Source organism: Pan paniscus, chromosome 8 (assembly GCF_029289425.2).
Source record: "Pan paniscus chromosome 8, NHGRI_mPanPan1-v2.0_pri, whole genome shotgun sequence".
Taxonomy (NCBI): Eukaryota; Metazoa; Chordata; class Mammalia; order Primates; family Hominidae; genus Pan; species Pan paniscus.
Genome location: NC_073257.2, coordinates 57,867,566 through 57,890,395, shown reverse-complemented (window position 1 = coordinate 57,890,395; position 22,830 = coordinate 57,867,566). Strand labels below are relative to the sequence as shown.

Here is a 22,830-nt window from a genome sequence, read left to right as displayed (position 1 = left end):
TTGTAACATGGCCTGGCCCCAATAGCGACTGGACAATGGTAGTCAATGGCTTTAAAATGGAATCTTTGACTTTCAAATTCAACGAAATCTTGAAAATTTTATCCACTGCAATGGCAAGTGGTCCGAGGTTTCCTATATTCAAGCTTTCACTTACCTGCGCTACTAACCTTACCTTTGTCAATCTTGCACTTCTTACCAGGCTCTTAACAAACCTGTTATCAGAAGGAAACTCATTAGCTGGTTCTGCAGCTAAACAGTCAGCCCTTAAGCCCCAGCCCATACTACCTGTTTCCCAGCTCAACAGCCCTCATACTCACAAGGAGAAAGCCTCAATCTTTCTTTGGCTGGGGCCACAAACAAGGAGGGCTGGTTCTTTCTAGACAATAAGCTCGTTTTGCCCATGTCCCAGAAAAAATCCATACTCACTCACATTCACAGCCTCTTTCACACCAGCTATCATCCTCTGCTTCAGTTTTTATAACCTCACCTGCAGTCTCCTGCCATGGCCACCACCTTTCAACAACTCACGCAGGCCCTTACCATCTGCAAACAAGTTTCTTTCCAGGGAGCACTCAGACCACCCACTTAGCCCAGAAATCAAGCTAAAGGGCACCTTCCAGTGTTCAGAGGCCACTACAAACCTGGAAAATTGATTTCATTCATATGCCCCCTCTCAAGAAACATGACTATATCCTCACCCCTGTTGACCACTTTCAACAGGCAGATTGAAGCCTTTCCCACCACCACCAAGAGGGCAAAAGAGGTTACCTCAATCTTCCTACAACAAATTATCCCAAGGTTTGGACTGCCCACAACCAGTCTGGGCAGAGAGTGAGCTCCTGTCTCAAAACAACAACAGCAGCCACAACAACAAAAAGATAAAAAGAATATTGTAGATAAATGGGAGAATGTGTTCTTAGAACTCACCCACTCAAAACTCAAGGACATCAAATTGACAGTCTTGGTGACTTTCTAGGTAAAAATCTTCAAAATGAATATAAACAGATGAATTTTCCTGATTTGGATTGCTGAGAGTCCATTCACGGTTTAGGTTTCTCGAGTAATTCCTGACCCGTCATAGCCAGGAGAAGTAAAGTTTCCTTCAGGAGTATTTGGAAGAGACCCACCACACACTAAGAAAACAGAAGGCAACAGAAAGTAGTAGTAAGATTCAGGCCACAACAGAAGAGATAAACAATACAGGAACAGTAACTAAAACATCAACATTACTGCTTTGATTTGTTTTTCTAGATGCAATCAGGATTATGGGTAAAAGGCATGCAAATTATGGAAGTTTCTGCAAGTTTAAAAAGGAAAAATGTGCAAAAATCAACAACTTCTCTATCTTCTTGTTGGTGTAGATCAGGTGGCTGGGGTTTGGCTCTGTATCAATTTGTCCAAATATTGAGGCCCTGTGCTCATTAATATTTAATTTAGAGGAATACCCAAATATAACGGTGGCAGGTCCTAATGGCTTGATTAGCAATTATCCACTTGATCTAATAATTTAATTTAAATCAAACAGATAATAGGACCTTGGCCTACCAATGAATTTGCCCCCTTTTAATAAAGGAACAGATGCTTCCTGTACCAGTGAAATAACTTAGTGGGTTTTTTTAAATATTCACTCCCACTTCTAAATTTTAAAACCCTTAGATAATAGCACCAATCCAGGAAATAGGAGGATATTTATAATTAGAGGCCATATCTTGCTTAATTTTGAAATATTCTATATCAAATCAAACCTCCCATTTATTTTCACTGGAAATACGTGTGTGAATAGACGACCAGAAACAGTAAAGCCTGTTCTGTCCCCAGCAAAATTAATTACTCTCCGAGACTAAGTTACCTTCTAGGAGGTAGATGGTCTCTTTCAGCACCAAATAATGGACCAAGGAATATGGAACAGGTCACACCAATCCTCATGGTAACATGACTGAAACTGTGCTAGAAGCTCATCTAATGGCATTACAAGTTTTACATTCACCATAGCAGCTTCTTCCTGAAATCAGAAAGCTTTTTTCTGTCTGCAGTAAGTTTTTGATCTGCTTATATGTGTTTGTCTTATGTCAAAGATTCCAAGTGAACTTTGATCACTAAAGAGAAAATGGATGGCTCTGCTGCCATTGGCAGTAGCTGGGGGGCATCTGCAATGCACCTGATTAAAATGAAGTACATTTACAACATCCCACTTTATCTGCATCTTCACTGGAGATATAAGAAGCAGTGAAGCCTCCATACGGCCTGGATCCATCTGTGAAAAAAATGACTTTCATTGTGTTTCCTGAAGATTTAATCTCACTGCTTACATTCACACTACTACACAGTTTCTCTAGCTGGGGTGAGTTACTTCTAATGCCATTGAATACCTGTTGGAAAAAAGAGTTTAACCTTTAGACACACAATCCGTCTTACTGCATATTTCCTAGGAGGTGATATTCCCAGCCCAGACCCACTTTCTTCTATGGGAACCCTCCCCTAAAATGAATGACCTAACAATGCAGGTTTCTATCCCAGTGCCACAAGCCACTATGTTACCCTGAACACATTTTGTGACCTCAGGGTGATTTCACTAGAATGAAAGTATTGCAGTAATGCCTTCCTGCCATGTGGTGATAGATTAAAAGCTGCTATACAGTTTGGAACTGGAAACCGAGCTCCCAATGTAAAGGAGATAAGCCATCGTGCTTACAATGTGGTGTGCAGAGCTCACTGATGGGCAGTTTTTCTTAACAATGCATCAGGACTTTTGTTATTTGGAAAGGAAGCTTAAATGTTAGTTTCTGATGATTTGATGTATATAATAAAGCAGATGTTTTTGTTTATTTTAATATTTATTTATTTATTTATTTATTTATTTATTGAGATGCGGTTTTGCTCTTGTTGCCCAGGCTGGAGTGCGATGGCATGATCTCGGCTCACTGCAACCTCTGCCTCCCAGGTTAAAGCGATTCTCCTGCCTCACCCTCCCAAGTAGCTGGGATTGCAGGCATGCACCACTGTGCCCAGGTAATTTTGTATTTTTAGTAGAGATGGGGTTTCACCATGTTGGTCAGGCTGGTCTCTAACTCCTGACCTCAAGTGATCCACCTGCCTTGGCTTCCCAAAGTGCTGGGATTACAGGTGTGAGCCACCATGACCAGCAAGCAGATATTTTTAAATACCTTGAAAAGTAATTTGAAAAATCAATCTCCATATGCAATTAAACATAATAGTTCTTTCCTTATTAGTTATGGATTCAAAGCTTCAATTTTCTTACTCAGTTGAGTTTTTAAGAATGGATTATTATTGACTCCAAAATATTAAATAATAACTGTAGTCATTCACATAGTTACAATAATTGGCAAACATTGTTCCAATGCTGTACAAAATCAAAAAAACATTTAGATGAAATAACTAAACAATAATTCATTGAGTGATTGATATTCCAGTGTTTAAAAGGATTTGAATGACTCAAGATTAGAAGTAATGACTCAGACTATGGCACTAAAAGTTATGCAGTAGGAGAATGCACTCCACAACAAAAGATGTCAGCTTTTAAAATTTACTATAATTAATTAAATTTAGCTGTCTGGGGGCTTCTGGTCTAAAGTGTCTTCCGGCTCATGGGACCAGAAGAAGAGTTTGCTATCATTTACTGAGCAGGCAAAAATGCCAGTCTTTGCTCATCATCTACTCAGTCTGTCTTATCTAATCAGCACAACACCCTCCCAGGCAGATAATAGTATCCCTGTTTTCCAGATTAAGATACCAGAATTCAGAAAGATGATGTAATTTGCTGAAGTTCAAATAATTAGTAATAATAGAACTGGGATTCAAACCATGCTTCTGATGCCAAACCATGAAGTAGTGTATAAAGAAACAGATGAGGACAAATATTTCTATAATACTGAAAACAGGAATGGGCATCACATTGCCAAAATCAAAAGGTATTAGAACCAACTGTAAGGTTAACAGTACATGTTGGAAACCATGATCGATGGCTGTTATCCTGCCTCTGAGTCTGCCTTTGGCGTAGAATCACAATGACTGAACATGTTATAGTCATCCATTTATCACATGGACTTCTGCTGTTAGAAGCAACCAGAATGCAATTCCCATCATTGTCCTCTAATCCCTTTTGTACTCAGAAACTACAACTCTCAGAATACAAATGGATAGGCTGTAGGTACGTGAGATTTAGGACAGGCTATAAAATTTGCTATGAACGGGACAAAATCAGATATAGGTCATATTGTAGGTCACACCGGGTGGCATAGCTTTTCATTTTCTCTGTCTGTACAGAGAGTCAGATAGGCAGGTGGCTTTGGAGAAATTTTAGGCTCAGACCAGCTGGATAAGGCATTAGCCACGAAGCAGTGCAATGAAAATTAAAGCTGCCTCTGTACCAGCAGATCTTCTTTCTTCTTTACTCTTTTTTTTTCTTCTCCTTCTTCTTTTCTCTTTCTCCCTCTCCTTCTCAGTCTCCTCTTCCTTCTCTTTCTCCTTCTTCTTCTTCTCCTTTTCTCCTTCTCCTTCTTTTTTTCTCCTTCCCCTTCTCCCTCTGTCTCCTTCTCCCTCTCCTTCTCCCTCTTCTTCTCCTCCTTCTCCCTCTTCTTCTCCTCCTTCTCATCCTCCTTCTCCTTCTTCTCCCTCTTTCATCTTTCTTCTTCCTTTTTTTGGAAAGTTCTCAATCAAATAGAGTGGGGGCAAAGGCCAACCCACATGCCCTTGTTTGGAGCAGAGTAAAGAGGAACCAAAATAAACATTGAACATATAAAAATATATTTTAGAAAAAGGAATGTGGACATTATGCTAAAGATTCAGAAAAAAATTAATTCTTAGAGTGATTCCTTGCTGGAGTTTTAACCTCCCCAAGAGAAAAGACCTGTGGATATGACATTTGTAGGTTTGTAGGTTTCCCTATTTAAAGAGTCAAGGCACCCTCATGCATACAGAGATGCCAGTCATCCTTTCGGTAATTCATTCTTAAATATGAATGAATAGCCAAGGATCAGCAGATATTTAGGGAAGTGACTAATGTAAAAGGCAGAGACCAATATAAGTAAACACGAGATAGGAACATGAAGAAAACTGACCCCAGATAAGCAACACAAAACTTCAAAATTATTAATATATTCATGGATATATTAATATAGTGAACATATAAAATATTTAAATATATATTTTTCGAAGAACAATGGTAAAATAAAGATAATTTCAGGTATATCATTTCTTAAAATATGTATTGCCCTTGCCCATTTCCTTGGGGAGTTACAAGAGGGTATGCCTCACAAAAGAGGAAATTAACCAAGAAAGGGATGTACATAGCAACACAAAGCCAGCTTTCTAGCCCAGGAGCAGAATGAAGGAACTTGCAAATCTGATGGCAAAGGGAAATTCTGAAATGACAGCTATCATCAGGCTTGCAGCTGATGGACAAAGGCTCAAGGAAGGATATTACTGAGGAAAAGAAATGGAACTGACTTGTTTTACTACAGAAGGTGAAGATGCACACCTAGGGTGGAAAGGGTGTGGAAGAATTAGTGATCAATGCGTAAAACCCAAGAAAATGTAAAGAGGACACAATTATTATTATTCCTTGGGAAAACAAAAGCAAATGTTGCCATAGTACACTACTTGGCTCAGTTGTGAATGGTGTTTACATAATCATGGTAATGTCAACTGAATGACAATTTCAGCAAAAGCTGTGACATATGTATTTTGGGGGACTTTGGGAAAGTATATAAACTGTGTATACCCCATGTGCATTTGTGGTGGCAGAGGGCTAATTCTCATCTTCCAGAGTAGGATGTGGATAGATAATGTCCAAAAAAAGCAAGGAGTAGTAGAATAGGAATATTATTTAGAAATAAGGACATAAAACCCACCAGCAGTAGCTGCAAGAGTTATAAGTTGATAATTAAGGTATAGAGAGATGACAAGTAAGATCTGCTTTGGAATTTGTGGTTGTGGCTATAACTTTTATCTTTATTTGAGTTCCAAAACTATGACTGTTCGTATTCTCTTTCCTAAAGGACATGTTAATACTCTGCTTGTAAAATTCCTAATAATCATTATATTCAGTATGATTTAAACTATAAAAATAATTTCAAAGGTAAAAAACAACTGTTAGCATATATATCTAAATTTTAGTAATAGATGAGTAGAATTAAAAATATCTTTATATTTTTTATTTTCTGAACTCTCCAAATATTGCTCAATAAGCATCCATATTTATAACCAGAAAAATAGACTAAAATTAGAATTCAAGTGGATTTACATCACATGATTACAAGTACCTAAAATATGCTTTGCCAAGAAGAGATGAGAAAATGCATCAAAATATGGTATAGTGGGAGTGGTTAGTATTTTTTCTACTTCATCTTTCTTTATATATATTCAATCAATAATAGGAAACAAAGTTTCTTTATAATAAACAACCTTAGTCCAAAATTTCCTGGCTCTCAAATAAAAGAAAACACACTTGGTTTCTTATTTTCAAGATCTGAAAGACAATAGTTCCATCCTTCAGATATTAGAACTTGGAAATAAAATCTGAAGGTTGAATGAGATCATTTTAAGGTGATACAAAGTGGTCATAAGTTACAAATATATTTCATATTTTTGAGATTCACTACCCAACAGGAGACAATTAAACTGAAAACAAAAGTGGCTTCTTATTAAAGGGATAATGATAGTACCTCTACTATCCATTCATTCAACAATTATTTATCTCTATTATATACAGGCATTGGGGATTCAGTGAGTCCCCAGCAGTGAATGAAACTATGGCTTGAGCTCAAGGAGCTTACATTCTAGTGGGGGAAGCAGACAATAAACTGATGAACAAATCAAAATGATGTATGGCAGCAGTTGTAAAGTGCTATAAAACAACATGGCAGAGAAGTGTCAGGCTAGGGTGGGGTCTGTCATATAAGGTACTTACACCCTATGGATTAAAAGGCATTCAAGCAGAGACCTGAATGAAGTGAGGGTGTGGAGCAGGCTGCCATCTGAACAGGGGCATTCCAGATGAAGGCAACAGCTGGACAGGGAGCATCTCAGCACATTCAAGGAACGGAACGGAGGCCAGGTGCCTGGACCCCAGCGAGCAGAGAAGAGGGGAGTTTGAGATAACACAGACAGGTAGAAGAGGGAGGGGCAGCAGATAATGTTGGCCAGGTGGGCCACAGGTGCAATTTGGGATTTTCCTCTGAGTGAGATGAGAAGCCATTAGAGGATTTTCAAAGGGAGCAACATGATCTGATTGAGGTTTAAAACCATCACATGCTGCTGTGTTGAGAATGTAGGGAGATGAGAATGGAGGCAGGGGCACCAGAGGGAACTTATAAAATAATCCAAGTGAACGGTGGGGGTGGCAGTAGTAGATATAACAAGTAGTTTGTGAATATTTTTAAAGATACTTGCTTATAGATGCCATATAGGGTGTGAGAGGACTTGCTTATAGATGCCATATAGGGTGTGAGAGGAAGTATTCCAAAATAGACATCAAGATTTTTGACCTTAGCCACCAGAAGTTTGGAATTATTTACTGAGATAGCATATACTGCAGAAGGGGCAAGTTGGGTGGAGAAATGTACTAATATTAATCCAGTCTACCTATCTACACACACATATGTATGTGTAGCACTACACAGTTAACAATCTATTTGTTATTCACACTCAGGGATCTCATTTGCTTTCTTTCACTGCAGGAAGCTGAGAGTGCTGAGGGCACATCTGAAACCACTGGAGGTTGGCGACATGGAGGTCAGGTAGTAGTGCTCTCCCACCAGGAGTCCCTCTGCACCCCTGGAGAGAGCAGTCATTATGCAGGACAACCCATCTGCTCAGAACTTTCGGTGGTGGCTTGTGCTGTGACTCTGGTCCCATTCATCTATGTGCTCCTGTAGGCTTAGCTTCCCACAGCCTCCCCGGTTTTGCCATTTGTCATTATCATTCACTCTTAAAATGTATTCTATCTATGACCCTCATGCATGGAGTGATAGCTGATAGTCTCTTAAAACAATGTTTACAATTATTTTGACAGTTTACCGTGTTTTGTTCTCTCAACAATACTTAGAATTTGTCTGAGTTATAGTTGCATAGACAGCAATTTTCCTGATCTAGTTTTCTGACTATGATTTATGGGTCAGTAAACTCCTTAAATGATGGAATATAACATCTCAGGCCACAGGGAACGCTTACTATCACATGCTCACTGTTGCAGGACGGATGCGTGGCCAGCCTCAGGTTGCTAAACGTTAGGGTGATCTGCCTTCCTTCTGGGGCGGTGATTCTCCACTCGTAGATCCGGCCATGAGGATTTAGGTTCGGGTAGTTGGGAGAAGTAGATGTTCCAGCAGAGCCCTGAGATCCCCACCACACGCTGGTGTGGGGGAAAAAAGCCAAGAAAACTTCCAATCAAATCAAAATATCTCCTTCCATCAGGAAAGCTCTCAAAATTCATGTATTTAAAAATTACCCTTCTAGACAAAATTATTCTCCATATTTATGTGCGTGAGGATTTTAGTGAATATATACATTCATTTCCTATCTCTATTAATATTTAACCCTGGCTTCCATGGATGATAGTCCACAGACAGCAATTTAATTATCATCATGACCCAAGAAATATAAGAGACCAATGAATATAATGAACTTAAGAATCAGGAAAATCGGGTCGGGTGTGGTGGCTCACACCTGTAATCCCAGCACTTTGAGAGCCCAAGGCGGGCAGATCACTAGGTCAGGAGTTCAAGACCAGCCTGACCAACATGGTAAAATCCCGTCTCTACTAAAAATACAAAAATTAGCCGGGCGTGGTGGCGGGCACCTGTAATCCCAGCTACTTAGGAGGCTGAGGCAGGAGAATCGCTTGAACCCGGGAGGCAGAGGTTGCAGTGAGCCGACATCGCACCATTGCATTCCAGCCTGGGTGACAGAGTGAGACTCCATCTCAAAAAAAAAAAAAAAAAAAAAAAAAGAATCAGGGCAATCAGCCAGGAGTGGTAGCTCAAGCCTGTAACCCCAACACTTTGGGAGGCCAAGGCAAGACCCTATTTTTACAAAAAAAAAAAATCAGGAAAATCAGGAGGTTAATGTAAGTATCCAGTTTTTCCAAACAAAATCTTTATTTCATCTGAGTTTGTTGGATTTGCAGTAAAGCAAATTCTGAGTAACTACAGGACTTTCTTAAGGCGAGCATTGCAGTATAACTCTCATCCTCTTATTATAACTAGTTTTCCCTTATAGCATTGATCACAGCTGTAGTTTTTCATTTATCAGTGTGACTTTTTGATTAAGGTCCAAGAAGATAGAGGTCATGTTTTATTTTGCTTTTCAAACTATTGTAACACCAGTGCCTAGCATAGTGTCTGTCCAATGCAGGTGCTCAATGTTGTTTTGAATTAATCAATGAAATCACCTTCCATGCTGGATTCAAATTGCAGTCTGAATCCTGAGGCAGTCAGAGAGCCGTCTATGACAAACCTGACCACAGCAGTATTGCTAGAAGTGTCTATGCTGTCAGGAATGGTGTTTGCACAGTATCTTCCCAAGATGTTTCCTGTGAGAGACAAATAATTAAATATATACGTCCAGGTGATTGATTTCTTTTAACCTCTATTCGAGGTGTCCTGCGTGTACAAAGAAAATAATAAAAAACAAGACCTTGCCCATGAAGAAAAGTTACTCTCTGTCAAGAAAACAGGAAAACATGAATGAAAATTAACATGTTCAAATATATGAAGAAGTGAAAAAAATGCAACCAGTTAGGGGAAGGATATCTCAGGACAATGAGGAAGGCTTGCTTACCTGGTTGAAAAAGTGGTCTGAGACAAACAGAGTGACAAATATCTGCCTTATGCTACTGCCAGGAGACATGCATGACCCTCTGTCTGCCTCAAGCTACAGAACACCCCTCAAATAATGGCATGTGGCAATGGGATGCCTCAGCAGCAACAGGTTGCCTTCCCACTACCGTTGCTCTCCCCAGGTGGCCTCCAGGGTAGGCTATATGACACCTGGGCTCTGGACATCCATTGTAATGGTAGAATTGAGGTAGAGAATCACTGGTACTGCCCAAAGCTCATTAATCTGCACTTCTCTGCAGAGTATAGACATGCTTTTGCCTTTCTCGGAAGTGCAGAAACTTCAGAGGCTGAATAAGTACATGCGAAAATAAACACCCCAAAGAGAGCAGATATATTTCACTAACCAGAAGTATGATAGTCCCAGATCTCCACGAAGTCTTTTTCACAGCCAGAGGAATTCTGAAGGTTAAAATCTTCAAAAGAGATGGTGAGATAGTGTCTGGAGAGCCCCTGGAGATGCCACTCACAGAATAAGTTGTCTCTATATGGAAGCGTTAGATGGCCAATGCTTTCAACAACACCACTTTGCCCTGTTACTCTTCCCCCACACTGAGCTGGAAAAAGAAAGAAAGAAAGAAAAAGAAAATAAAGAAAAGAAAGAGAAAGAAAGAAACACAGAAAGAAAGAAAGATTCTATTACAAGTTTTGTTTTTTTTTTTTTTTTCATTTCACCAGCACATGTGAAAACTTAGGTGCCAAGTGACTATGAATTGAAGTTTTTAAAATTCTGAAAATGGTTAGTGCTTTCCTCATTATTTGAATTCTAGGGTTGATATAAACAGAAATGATACCACAAGTCCAATCCAATAATGGTAAACAGGATGACGGCCAAATGGCATATTCTGTAATGTCACATTAATTCTTTTGGGACACCATATAAGAGCTATTAGTTGCAAGCAAGTTTCATCTCAAGAACAAACTGGTAGACTCATGTGACCTGCCTAGAACCCTGTGTTGATTCTAAAGACTGAACCCAAGCTTAGCTGGAAGAGGGGACACCTGCCATTTCTAGTTTTACTATCAATTAAACTGTTCACTACAGTAACTGATATCTCAGGGCCTTGAAAATTACTATTCAGTTATGTCTTATTAGCTGGATGTGATAGCTAATTGAATTATATGCAGCTTGACTCAGGATATAACATGATCTATGGTGTAGCTAAATATTGTTACAACTAGGCTTTCTGAACTTTTGCTATATTAAATATTTGTTTGGTTTGTGTCTAGACCTATTAGATACTAAATTCTGTGCTATTGTGACCATACTATAGTGAATCTTCAACAAGCAAAGTTACTGCTCAATTTTTAAATAAGGAAATCAAAATCCTGAAGAGATATATTTGCTTTTTATCCAGTGACTGATTTGGCACTAGAGACTCAGAGAAAAAAAAAAGCTTAATTATTTTATATATGATGAGGAATTCAAAGACATTGTTCTAAATATAGTTATCTGGTTCTTAAATAGTTTTATTACTTAAAGTAATAAACACACTGTAGTTCTTCCTTTTCCTTGGGGGATACATTCCAAGTCCCCCCAGTGAGTGCCTAAAACCTTGGATAGTACCAAACCCTATATAGACATATAGACAATTTTTTTCTATATATATGTGCCTATGATAAAGTTTACTTTGTAAATTAAACATAGTAAGAGATTAACAACAATAACTAATAATAAAATAGAACAATCATAACAATATACTGTAAGAAAAGTTATGTAAATGTGGTCTCTCAAAATATCTTGGTGTACTATACTCACCTATTTTTTGGGCCTCTGTTTACCAAGGGCGTTGAAACCATGGAACATGAAACCATGGATAAGAGAGAACTACTGAATTTCATAGTAAGCAGGAGAAACAGGAGTTTGATTTAACTACACATATTTCTTCCCAGATAAGTTAGAAAAAAATATAAAATATTCAAGTTTACTAAGATTACATTTTAAAATAAAAATTAAAAGAGAAATTAAAGTTGATGACTGTGGTTTTAAACATTTACACTCCTTATTTCTAGCATTAAAATATTTTTAAAATTAGGCAGATAGAATGACTTCTTTTTAAAAAGTCATGGTTTAAAAAAAAGTTTTAACATATTCATTCTATAACAACTCTTTCATTTAACATAAAAATGTTTTCCAGGGTTCTTATAGTTTTATGTTTTACAGTTACATCTTTAATCCATCTTGAATTGATTTTTGTATATGGTATAAGGAAGGGGTCCAGTTTCAATCTTCCACATATTGCTAGCCAGTTCTCCCAGCATCATTTATTGGATAGGGAGTCTTTTCCCCATTGCTTGCTTTTGTCAGCTTTGTTGAAGATCAGATGCCTGTAGGTGTGAGGCCCTATTTCTGAGCTCTCTATTCCATTTTATTGGTCTATGTGTCTATTTTTGTACCAGTACCATGCTGTTTTCGTTACTGTACCCCTGTAGTATAGTTTCAAGTCAGGTATTGTGATGCCTCCAGCTTTGTTCTTTTAGTTTAGGATTGCCTTGGTTATTTGGGTTTTTCTGGGGTCCATATGAGTTTTAAAATAGTTTTTTTCTAGTTCTGTGAAGAATGTCATGGTAGTTTGATAGGAATAGCATTGAATCTGTAAATTTGGGGGGGCAGTATGGCCATTTTAATGATATTGATTCTTCCGATCTATGAGCATGGGATGTTTTTTTCATTTGATAGGGTGGAGGGTGGGAGAAGAGAGAGGAGCAGAAAAAATAACTATTAGATACTAGGCTTAGTACCTGGGTGATGAAATAATCTTTACAACCAGCCCCGTGGCACAAGTTTACCTATATAACAAACCTGCACATGTACCCCTGAACCTAAAATAAAAGTTAAAAAATATATATAACCTGTAGAATACTTGGCCTTGAATCCCATATGATTGGGGCTGTTGTCAGATCAAAATCTCAAATACATAACCTCTCCTAAGGACCACTGACTGCTGGGCAAAGATGTCCCACAAAATTTGGAAAGTATTGGTGCATCTGAATCCACTCCATCCCACAACTAGAGGTAGTTAGAAGTACAGTTAAAGCGGAAACAAAATTATGTTAAATTTACATGGTCAATTGCCTTGACTTATTTTGATAATGACAACTTCACTTACTTTCTTTGAAGATATTATTAAATCCTCATTTCTTAGCATAAAAGACTATGATAGACTCAGCGTAAGCCATGTGTCACATTAAAATGCTGTATGATATTTTTCCTAATAATACATTCTTTGATTAGCAGCTCAGAAAGACAGGTTTTACATGTTCTACATTGAAGAATATTTACTTCCCTTCCATATTCTGTATTGCTTTTACAAATATAAATGTTGTTTTCAAATTAATCCCTATGAATTTCAAAAAACAACGAGTATTTTGTTCCACACAGTGATTTGATACATTTCACATGACAAAGATAAATTCTCTAACAGCTCTGTAATTGGGACTAACGGAGAGTCCCAACCGGAATTTTCTGTGTCCGTAAAAGTAGACAAGCATGTATCTAGCGTTTCTTGAGGAAGTTACATGAGCTAATTAATGCTCCATGAGTGGAAGAGTAGTATTAAATCCAGTGTCAGAAATAGCAACAAAAGCTCTTATATCTAAGTTTTGCACCACAGCTGCATTCATGCAAACGTATACACACTTTTGTTAAAGGAAAGAGAAAAACAGTTTTTTTACAATCTGTATAGTTTTCCTTTCTCTTCAACGTAGTAAGACTTACTCTCTGTTTTGTAATACTTTCAGAACTCTTATTAAATAAAGACTGAGAAATTATACTGTAAGTGCTTTAGTACTGTTCTGACACTGGTGACCCCTGGTGACATACCACACAAATTCCCATTTGTTAAACAGACATTTTATCATTTGTGACACTGAATACGAGGCTGGGCAAATAAATATTCATCTCTCAGAAACACGATATATTTCCTGTGGGAGGAAGAATGGATAAACATCAATCTCAAGTAGCCACCCTCAGCGTCCCTTGCAGGAAGTGTCTAGGTTCACAAAGGACAGTATCCATGTACATAACCCGCTCAGCTGATGAGAGAGTTGCTGGCAGACTCTTTTCAGGCCTGAGTTATTAAGCATTTCACTTTTCCCCTAGATTTCCTTGCAGTATGTGCTACTGAAAGAAATGAATTGTTCTGAGACATGACAGTTAAAAAATACTAACTTCAGGTAGGAAAAAAATGAAAATGGAAGTGACATACTTGGGTGTTACTTCAATATCGAATTGACCTTCAAATTGCAGCCGTATGCTTGTTTCCGGTGGAGCTGCTAAGATCCAAATGCAATCAGCGTGCAGGGGGATAATTATCAGGGTGGCTGGGGGAGGTCACATACCCAGCAGAATCAGCTTCATGGATGTAGATGTTGCCCCCACAGGCTGTCAGCAAACACAGTTAAATCAGTCTACGATCTGGTGAAGGAGATGCATTTAATGGACACAAATCATCTTTTAAAGTCGACTTCTCTGTAACTTGTCTCAATTTCCTTTCATCTGTTATGATCCTCATTTTTTTTCCAGCAAATGAATTCTCGATTTGCTATGGAGGGAGCTACCAGGTGTGACACTTTTTAATTTGCCAGACCATCTATCTATTCTCATTGGAAATTTCATTCTTTCTTAAAGCCAACCAAATGATTATGGCACATGTGCATGGGGCAGAACATCACAGAAGCATGAATAAATATCCAGCACTTCGATAAGCATGTAAGTATGCTAGCAGTTACCACTTCCCACTGAGCGTTCAGTACAGCAGAATGATGCAGAGCTATGATCTTGGTATATTTAAAAGACTAAGCAGATATATCTTTGCACAACTCTGGCAGCATTCATTCATTACATTTCTTCGGGATTGAGATGCATTTGAGAAACAAGATCAATGGCATCAGACAATTTATTAGCCATGTTTTGCCAGAAGATAAAGGAGCTTTTTAATACTTCTTTTCTAAAAAAAACAAAGTATTATCAAAAAATACTTTTCTATTATCAATAAATATTCTTTGGCATTTTCAACAAACAAACCAGACAGGAGTAAATGTACTCACAATGCCAGTGAAATTAACCTGTCCAATCACTTAGCCACACAGATACTTGATCTGCTCAACTCTAGCAACATTTATGTCCGCTGTCACTCATCCACTTACAGTCACATCCTGAATTCTGTCAATACCTCCAACTCCCACATCTCTGAAACTCTAAATTGCAAATCCCTTTGATGACCTCCAACTCCCTTGCTTCATGTCTTTCCTTCAGACTTCCCTTGCAAAATACGAACTCCGTGGTTGTGTTCAAGTCAATCCATTCATTCATGGAAACTGATGCCTCTGCAAATATATGTTCTCCCATCTCAACACTGCGAAGCAATTCACCCATTTCTTTTCATATAAACTACAACAGCCTTTTGTAACTTTACTCCATAAACCCTTGACTTTCCCCAATTCCTTTTGGTTCTCAGCACACTACATTAGGCTCCACTTTACAAAGAAAATAGAAGAAATTACATAATAATCCCTTCCATTTTTTAGCCTTCATTTCTTACTATCCTTAATAAATTAATCCACATCTCTACACTCTATTTTCTCCTCTGTATATTATCTTCCTGTATCTCTGGATCAAGTTCCCATCCTATTGTCTCCTCCGGGATCCTGGTCTATTTAATCTCTCTGTCTGTCTGTCTCTCTCTTTCTCTCTTTTCGCCCTTCTTTCTTCAACCCTATGAAAGCACTCGTGTTCTCCCAAGTCACCTCACAGTTATATGCCCAAATAACTTTTAAAATTATTATTTTATATCCACAGCATTTAACATTGTTGATCACATTGTCTTTCTTTACATTTTTGTCGCTTGGCTTCTGTGACACCAAGCTCTTCTCCTCCTTTTACTCCTCGCATCATTCTGCCTCTGGTTCTTGGGCGCCTCTCTTCAGGGCTTCCCTGACATTGCTGAAGGCCCTCAGGAATCCTCCTGTAGGCCTTTCTTCTCACTCTAAATAATTCCCCAATTGCTGTTATACATCCTAATGACTTAAACTATAAGCAGTCTATTGATAATTCCAAATTCTGGATAATTCAAATTCTGTTGATATTTACAGATTCAGTCTAGACCCCTGTTCTGTCCTCCAAACTCCTGTTCCGACCACTTACTGGGCATCTCCAATGGGGGTAATTCAGAAGTTTCAAACTGAAGATGTCTCAAATGAACACTCTCATTTGCTCATCATCCAGAGTTCCATACCTGAGTCTGCTGATGACAGCATCAGCCCCTCTTCCTATGGACACTCTGTATCCACCCTTACTGCCTTATTTTTCTCCTTGATACCTTTCACCATATGGCATGTTACATATTTTACTTATTTATTGTCTGCGTCTTAACACTAGGATTAGCCTCCATGAGGACATGGATTTTGTTTGTTTACTGCTATATCCCCGGGACCTAATACAGTGTCTGTCCCATGGAAAGTTCTGAATAAATGTCTGTGGGATGAATGGATCCACCCAGCCAAAAACCTAACAACTGCTCCTAAGGCTCCTCCCATCCCTTCCCTCCTGCCTCACATCCAGCTGACCTCCAAATTCACTCCATCCCGTGTTGATAATATATTTGATATGCCCTCTCTCCTACTTTCTTACTGGCATTGCCTTAGTTCAGGGAGTAATAGTTTTTCCTAAATTACTCTTTCATCTGGTCTCTCTCTCTTTAGTCTTCCCTGCCTCCAATGTTTTCAGTGTTGCAGCCACATTAGTGTTTTTAATCTGATCACACTGTTCAGGCTTTGGAGTAAAATCTTCCAATGCCTCCCATTACTTTTTGATTAACATCTAACTAACTTATGGTGGCATCCATGGCCCTGAGCACAGTGATTCCTGCCTGCTTCATCACTATTATGTTTACCTCTTTTTGACTCTATTCCAAAGCAGTGGTGAATTCTTTCAAATTATTAAATATGACTTTTAACATTGAGACTTTCTATGCACTCACATCTTTTTATCACTGATTGGCAAATGTCTTCATCTACTTCCTCTGGAGCCCTCTCTGATGTCCTGGGCTGAAGTAGGTGTTTCTGTTCTGTACGTAGCGCTTATTATACCATATACCATATACCATGTTCTTTTTTTTTTCTTTTTTTTTTCTTTTTTGAGACAGGGTCTTGCTCTGTCACCCAGGCTGGAGTGCCGTGGTATGATCATGGCTCACTGCAGCCTCAATTGCCCGGGCTCAAGTGTTCCTCCCAACTCAGCTTACTGAGTAGCTGGCACCACAGAAGTGTGCCACCATGCCCAGCTACTTTAAAAAATTTTTTGGTAGAGACAAGGTCTTTCTGTGTTGCCCAGGTTGGTCTCAAACTCCTAAGCTTAAGTGATCCTCCTGCCTTGGCTTCCTGAAGTGCTGGGATTACAGGCATGAACCACCGTGTCCAGCCCTACATCATGTTCTAACTGTGCCTTTGCTTGTCTGTCTCGTCTACCACGCTGTGAACTCCTTGCCAGAACTCTAGTAGTTTTCATGATGTGAAACACTTTGTAAATGTTTGATTAATTAATTAATAGGCCTATTAATCAGGTGAGAATAAAAGGCATCTACCACAGGATCCTAGAAATCTCAATCAACCATAGCGAAGGAGTGTCTCTGGAGAAAAACGGTATAAAACTAGGTGATTCAGTGTCGAAAGATGTTCACAAAAGGACCTATGTTAAAGGCTGAGAAATAAGAGTGGCATGGAAGCAGATATGGTGGGAAGATAGCCAGATAGATGTGGGAAGTAGAAGGCTGGCTATAGTTATGGAACATGATTGAGTTGGTAAGTAGAGAGAAATAAGAGTGATGCTGTTGTTTCAGGTTGCCAACAATAGGTTGTGAAATCAAAATACTTTTGTTTAAGTCTGATGTTAACGTCAGTCATAACAAGCTTCAAGAAAGATAGGGAGAAAGCAACAGCCATGACCATACTTGCATGAACAGTGAGTCCACAAAGAAATAGAAGAGGTGCAATGTCAAATATACCCTTAGTGTATCTCTTAGTGTATCTGAATTACCATTAAATGTTGACTTTAAAAATTTAAATCAAGACTAAGTCTATTGGCTGGGCACAGTGGCTCACTCCAGTAATCCCAGCACTTTGGGAGGCTGAGGCAGCTGGCTTACCTGAGCTCAGGAGTTCAAGACTAGCCTGGGCAACATGATGAAACCCCATCTCTACCAAAAATACAAAAATTAGCTGGGCGTGATGATACATACCTGTAATCCCAGCTTCTAGGGAGGCTGAGTAAGGAGAATCACTTGAGCCTGGGAAGCAGAGGTTGCAGTGAGCTGAGATTGCACCACTGCACTCCAGCCTGGGTGACAGAGCAAGACCCTGTCTCAAGAAAGAAAAAAAGACTGAGAGGACTGTGCGGTAGATAGAGCTCCCTCTCCCCTCTCCCCTCTCCCCTCTCCCCTCCCCCCTCCCCCCTCTCCCCTCTCCCCTCTCCCCTCTTTCCACGGTCTCCCTCTGATGCCGAGCCGAAGCTGGACGGTACTGCTGCCATCTCAGCTCACTGCAACCTCCCTGCCCGATTCTCCTGCCTCAGCCTGCCGAGTGCCTGCGATTGCAGGCGTGCGCCGCCACGCCTGACTGGTTTTCGTATTTTTTTGGTGGAGACGGGGTTTCGATGTGTCAGCTGGGCTGGTCTCCAGCTCCTAACCGCGAGTGATCCGCCAGCCTCGGCCTCCCGAGGTGCCGGGATTGCAGACGGAGTCTCGTTAACTCAGTGCTCAATGGCGCCCAGGCTGGAGTGCAGTGGCGTGATCTCGGCTCGCTACAACCACCTCCCAGCCGCCTGCCTTGGCCTCCCTAAGTGCCAAGATTGCAGCCTCTGCCTGGCAGCCACCCCGTCTGGGAAGTGAGGAGCGTCTCCGCCTGACTGCCCATCGTCTGGGATGTGAGGAGCCCCTCTGCCTGGCTGCCCAGTCTGGAAAGTGAGGAGCGTCTCTGCCCGGCCGCCATCCCATCTAGGAAGTGAGGAGCGCCTCTTCCCGGCCGCCATCACATCTGGGAAGTGAGGAGCGTCTCTGCCCGGCCGCCCATCATCTGAGATGTGGGGAGCACCTCTGCCCTGCCACCCCGTCCGGGATGTGAGGAGTGCCTCTGCCCGGCCGCCCTGTCTGAGAAGTGAGGAGACCCTCTGCCTGGCAACCGCCCCGTCTGAGAAGTGAGGAGCCCCTCCGCCCGGCAGCCACCCCGTCTGAGAAGTGAGGAGCGTCCTCCCTCCTCGTCTGGGAGGGAGGTGGGGGGGTCAGCCCCCCGCCCGGCCAGCCGCCCCGTCCGGGAGGTGAGGGGCACCTCTGCCCGGCCGCCCCTACCGGGAAGTGAGGAGCCCCTCTGCCCGGCCAGCCGCCTCGTCCGGGAGGGAGGTGGGGGGGTCAGCCCCCCGCCTGGCCAGCCGCCCCGTCCGGGAGGTGAGGGGTGCCTCTGCCCGGCCGCCCCTACTGGGAAGTGAGGAGCCCCTCTGCCCGGCCAGCCGCCCCGTCCGGGAGGGAGGTGGGGGGATCAGCCCCCCTCCCGGCCAGCCGCCCCATCCGGGAGGGAGGTGGGGGGGTCAGCCCCCCACCCGGCCAGCCGCCCCGTCCGGGAGGGAGGTGGGGGGATCAGCCCCCCGCCCGGCCAGCCGCCCCGTCTGGGAGGGAGGTGGGGGGATCAGCCCCCCGCCCGGCCAGCCGCCCTGTCCGGGAGGTGAGGGGTGCCTCTGCCCGGCCAGCCGCCCCCTCCGGGAGGGAGGTGGGGGGTCAGCCCCCCGCCGGGCCAGCCGCCCCGTCGGGGAAGTGAGGGGCGCCTCTGCCCGGCCGCCCCTACTGGGAAGTGAGGAGCCCCTCTGCCCGGCCAGCCGCCCCGTCCGGGAGGGAGGTGGGGGGGTCAGCCCCCCTCCCGGCCAGCCGCCCCATCCGGGAGGGAGGTGGGGGGGTCAGCCCCCCGCCCGGCCAGCCGCCCCATCCGGGAGGGAGGTGGGGGGGTCAGCCCCCCGCCCGGCCAGCCGCCCCGTCCGGGAGGGAGGTGGGGGGGTCAGCCCCCCGCCCGGCCAGCCGCCCCGTCCGGGAGGGAGGTGGGGGTGTCAGCCCCCCGCCCGGCCAGCCGCCCCGTCCGGGAGGGAGGTGGGGGGGTCAGCCCCCCGCCCGGCCAGCCGCCCCGTCCGGGAGGGAGGTGGGGGGGTCAGCCCCCCGCCCGGCCAGCCGCCCCGTCCGGGAGGGAGGTGGGGGGGTCAGCCCCCTGCCCGGCCAGCCGCCCCGTCCGGGAGGGAGGTGGGGGGATCAGCCCCCCGCCCGGCCAGCCGCCCTGTCCGGGAGGTGAGGGGCGCCTCTGCCCGGGCAGCCGCCCCCTCCGGGAGGGAGGTGGGGGGGTCAGCCCCCCGCCGGGCCAGCCGCCCCGTCGGGGAAGTGAGGGGCGCCTCTGCCCGGCCGCCCCTACTGGGAAGTGAGGAGCCCCTCTGCCCGGCCAGCCGCCCTGTCCGGGAGGGAGGTGGGGGGTCAGCCCCCCGCCCGGCCAGCCGCCCCATCCAGGAGGGAGGTGGGGGGGGTCAGCCCCCCGCCCGGCCAGCCGCCCCGTCCGGGAGGTGAGGGGCGCTTCTGCCCGGCCGCCCCTACTGGGAAGTGAGGAGCTCCTCTGCCCGGCCACCACCCCATCTGGGAGGTGTACTCAACAGCTCATTGAGAACGGGCCATGAAGACAATGGCGGTTTTGTGGAATAGAAAGGGGGGAAAGGTGGGGAAAAGATTGAGAAATCGGATGGTTGCTGTGTCTGTGTAGAAAGAGGTAGACATGGGAGACTTTTCATTTTGTTCTGTACTAAGAAAAATTCTTCTGCCTTGGGATCCTGTTGATCTGTGACCTTACCCCCAACCCTGTGCTCTCTGAAACATGTGCTGTATCCACTCAGGGTTGAATGGATTAAGGGCGGTGCAAGATGTGCTTTGTTAAACAGATGCTTGAAGGCAGCATGTTCGTTAAGAGTCATCACCACTCCTTAATCTCAAGTACCCAGGGACACAAACACTGCGGAAGGCCGCAGGGTCCTCTGCCTAGGAAAACCAGAGAACTTTGTTCACTTGTTTATCTGCTGACCTTCCCTCCACTATTGTCCTGTGACCCTGCCAAATCCCCCTCTGCGAGAAACACCCAAGAATGATCAATAAAAAAGAAAAAAAAAAAAAAAAGAAAGAAAAAAAGACTGAGTTTATCATAAATAAAAATAGAAAAGTAGAGTCCTGTAGGATGGGCTGACATCTACTCACTAGACTCAAGACACTGCTACTCTTGAAATGCTTTGGTACCAGGTGAAAACCTGCCAATTCATGACTCAGCTGCAAAGCTCAGCATGGAGAGAGGGAGGGATGAGAAGGTCCTAGCCTAGAAAGCCATAGTGCAGGTGCCCACAGAGCTGCATTAAAGCTCCCTCCTTGTGTCAGAGCTCTGTGCACTGGAAAGTGACCAAAGCCCCTTCTCTGGTGTTTTGGACCTTACTCCAGCTATTCGATTATTTTTGTGTGTCAGTTGGTAAACACTCTTACTCATTTCTTTTAGCAAAATGAAGAAATGATGTTGACTTTAAATTTCATACAATGTGCAATAAAACATGATTTCACTGATATTTATATATATATATATATAAATACATTTAGGAATCTGGGATACAAGTAATAGGATCATTTTGAAATCTATATTATCTAACTTCTGGTGGGACAGAGCAAAAATTTATTATTATATTGCTTTCTACTGACATTACTCCGTTTTTTGGAAGTGATGCCTATTTATTTATTTATTTATTTATTCAATTAAACATTACTAAAAAGCAAATGTCACCAAAATCAAATCATTACAGTAAAATTAAATGCAATTATAATCAAGTGTAATTAAGTACAAGCAATTAAGTAAAGATCTTAGGTAATATATAATTAAATCAGTAATAATAGAATCAAAAGATTATGTATTCTTTTAAAAACAGCATACACATTATTACAAAATAGGGCAAGTGTAATTCTTATAATGTTTCTATAACTAGATTTAACTTACAATTAGACATCTTATAATGGAAAGGTCTAAGGAATTTCAGGGATCAAGAAGAATAGTGTATCTTATACTCATGGAACATTTCACTTTGGTCATTAATTAGATATGTGGCCTTGGAAAAGTCCAAGCCTCATTTTACTTATCTTTAAAATCGAAATAATGATACTTTACTTGAAAAGTAGTCACGATGAGATATTGAATGTATCAAACATAATAAGTACTTGAGAGTAGGCATTCTTATTAATTCCATTACTGTTAGTTCAGAAAAGAAAACTTTATATGTTTTTTCTCAAATCTATTTAATCAAAGAAGACCAAGCAATTGCAGGAAAAGTATATCTAATTCTCAGTGAAAATACTTACGTAAACTCTTTTCCCCATATTTGATCTGAAATCCTTGCCCTTCATTACTCTAATCAGAAATAAACTGAACAAACATTTGATTATCCGAGGTGAACAGAGTTGATGAAGCACGACTGCCACAAAAATGACCATTTCCTCCACAGGGTCCGAAGGGTGGAGAATAGATATCAGGACCATTTCTTAGCTGGAAAGACAAATTAAAATTGCATCAACTCCTTTACATTGCAAAAGAAAGAGTACATAATTCTTATCCATTTATGTCCCAGGAGAGAAAAATTATCATTTTGTTTTCTGAATGAAGTCTATGGAAAACGTAATTAGAAAGGGTAGCAAGAAAGACCTACCACCAAGTAATCCCCCTGGTTGCAAGAAGAATCTCGGAAAGGCTGTTCAAAATGGACAGCAATGGTCAGGCCACTTTGGACCAGGACGTGCCAAGAACAGTTGAGGTTGGATGGGTAGGTCTCCGGATACTTGGGGACGTGATGATCCCGTGTCTGCATGCAAATATCCGCCGCAGCCTTCCCACAAAGAAACAAAGGTAGATTATTTAAATAGGATTGGCAACTGGATTT

At 42.2% G+C, this 22,830-nt stretch overlaps 1 protein-coding gene and 1 long non-coding RNA gene across 2 annotated transcripts in view; both read left to right on the top strand.

Annotated features, from left to right (window-relative positions):
* LOC117974454 (ras suppressor protein 1-like) overlaps window positions 1–22,830 on the top strand; it is a 120,343-nt gene that overhangs the window by 74,319 nt on the left and 23,194 nt on the right. The gene's annotated exons all lie outside the window — the stretch shown is intronic.
* Window positions 2,132–13,630, top strand: LOC134731128 (uncharacterized). Its single transcript, XR_010113237.1, has 2 exons — window positions 2,132–3,009; window positions 7,698–13,630. It is a non-coding gene; the product is annotated as an uncharacterized LOC134731128 (long non-coding RNA).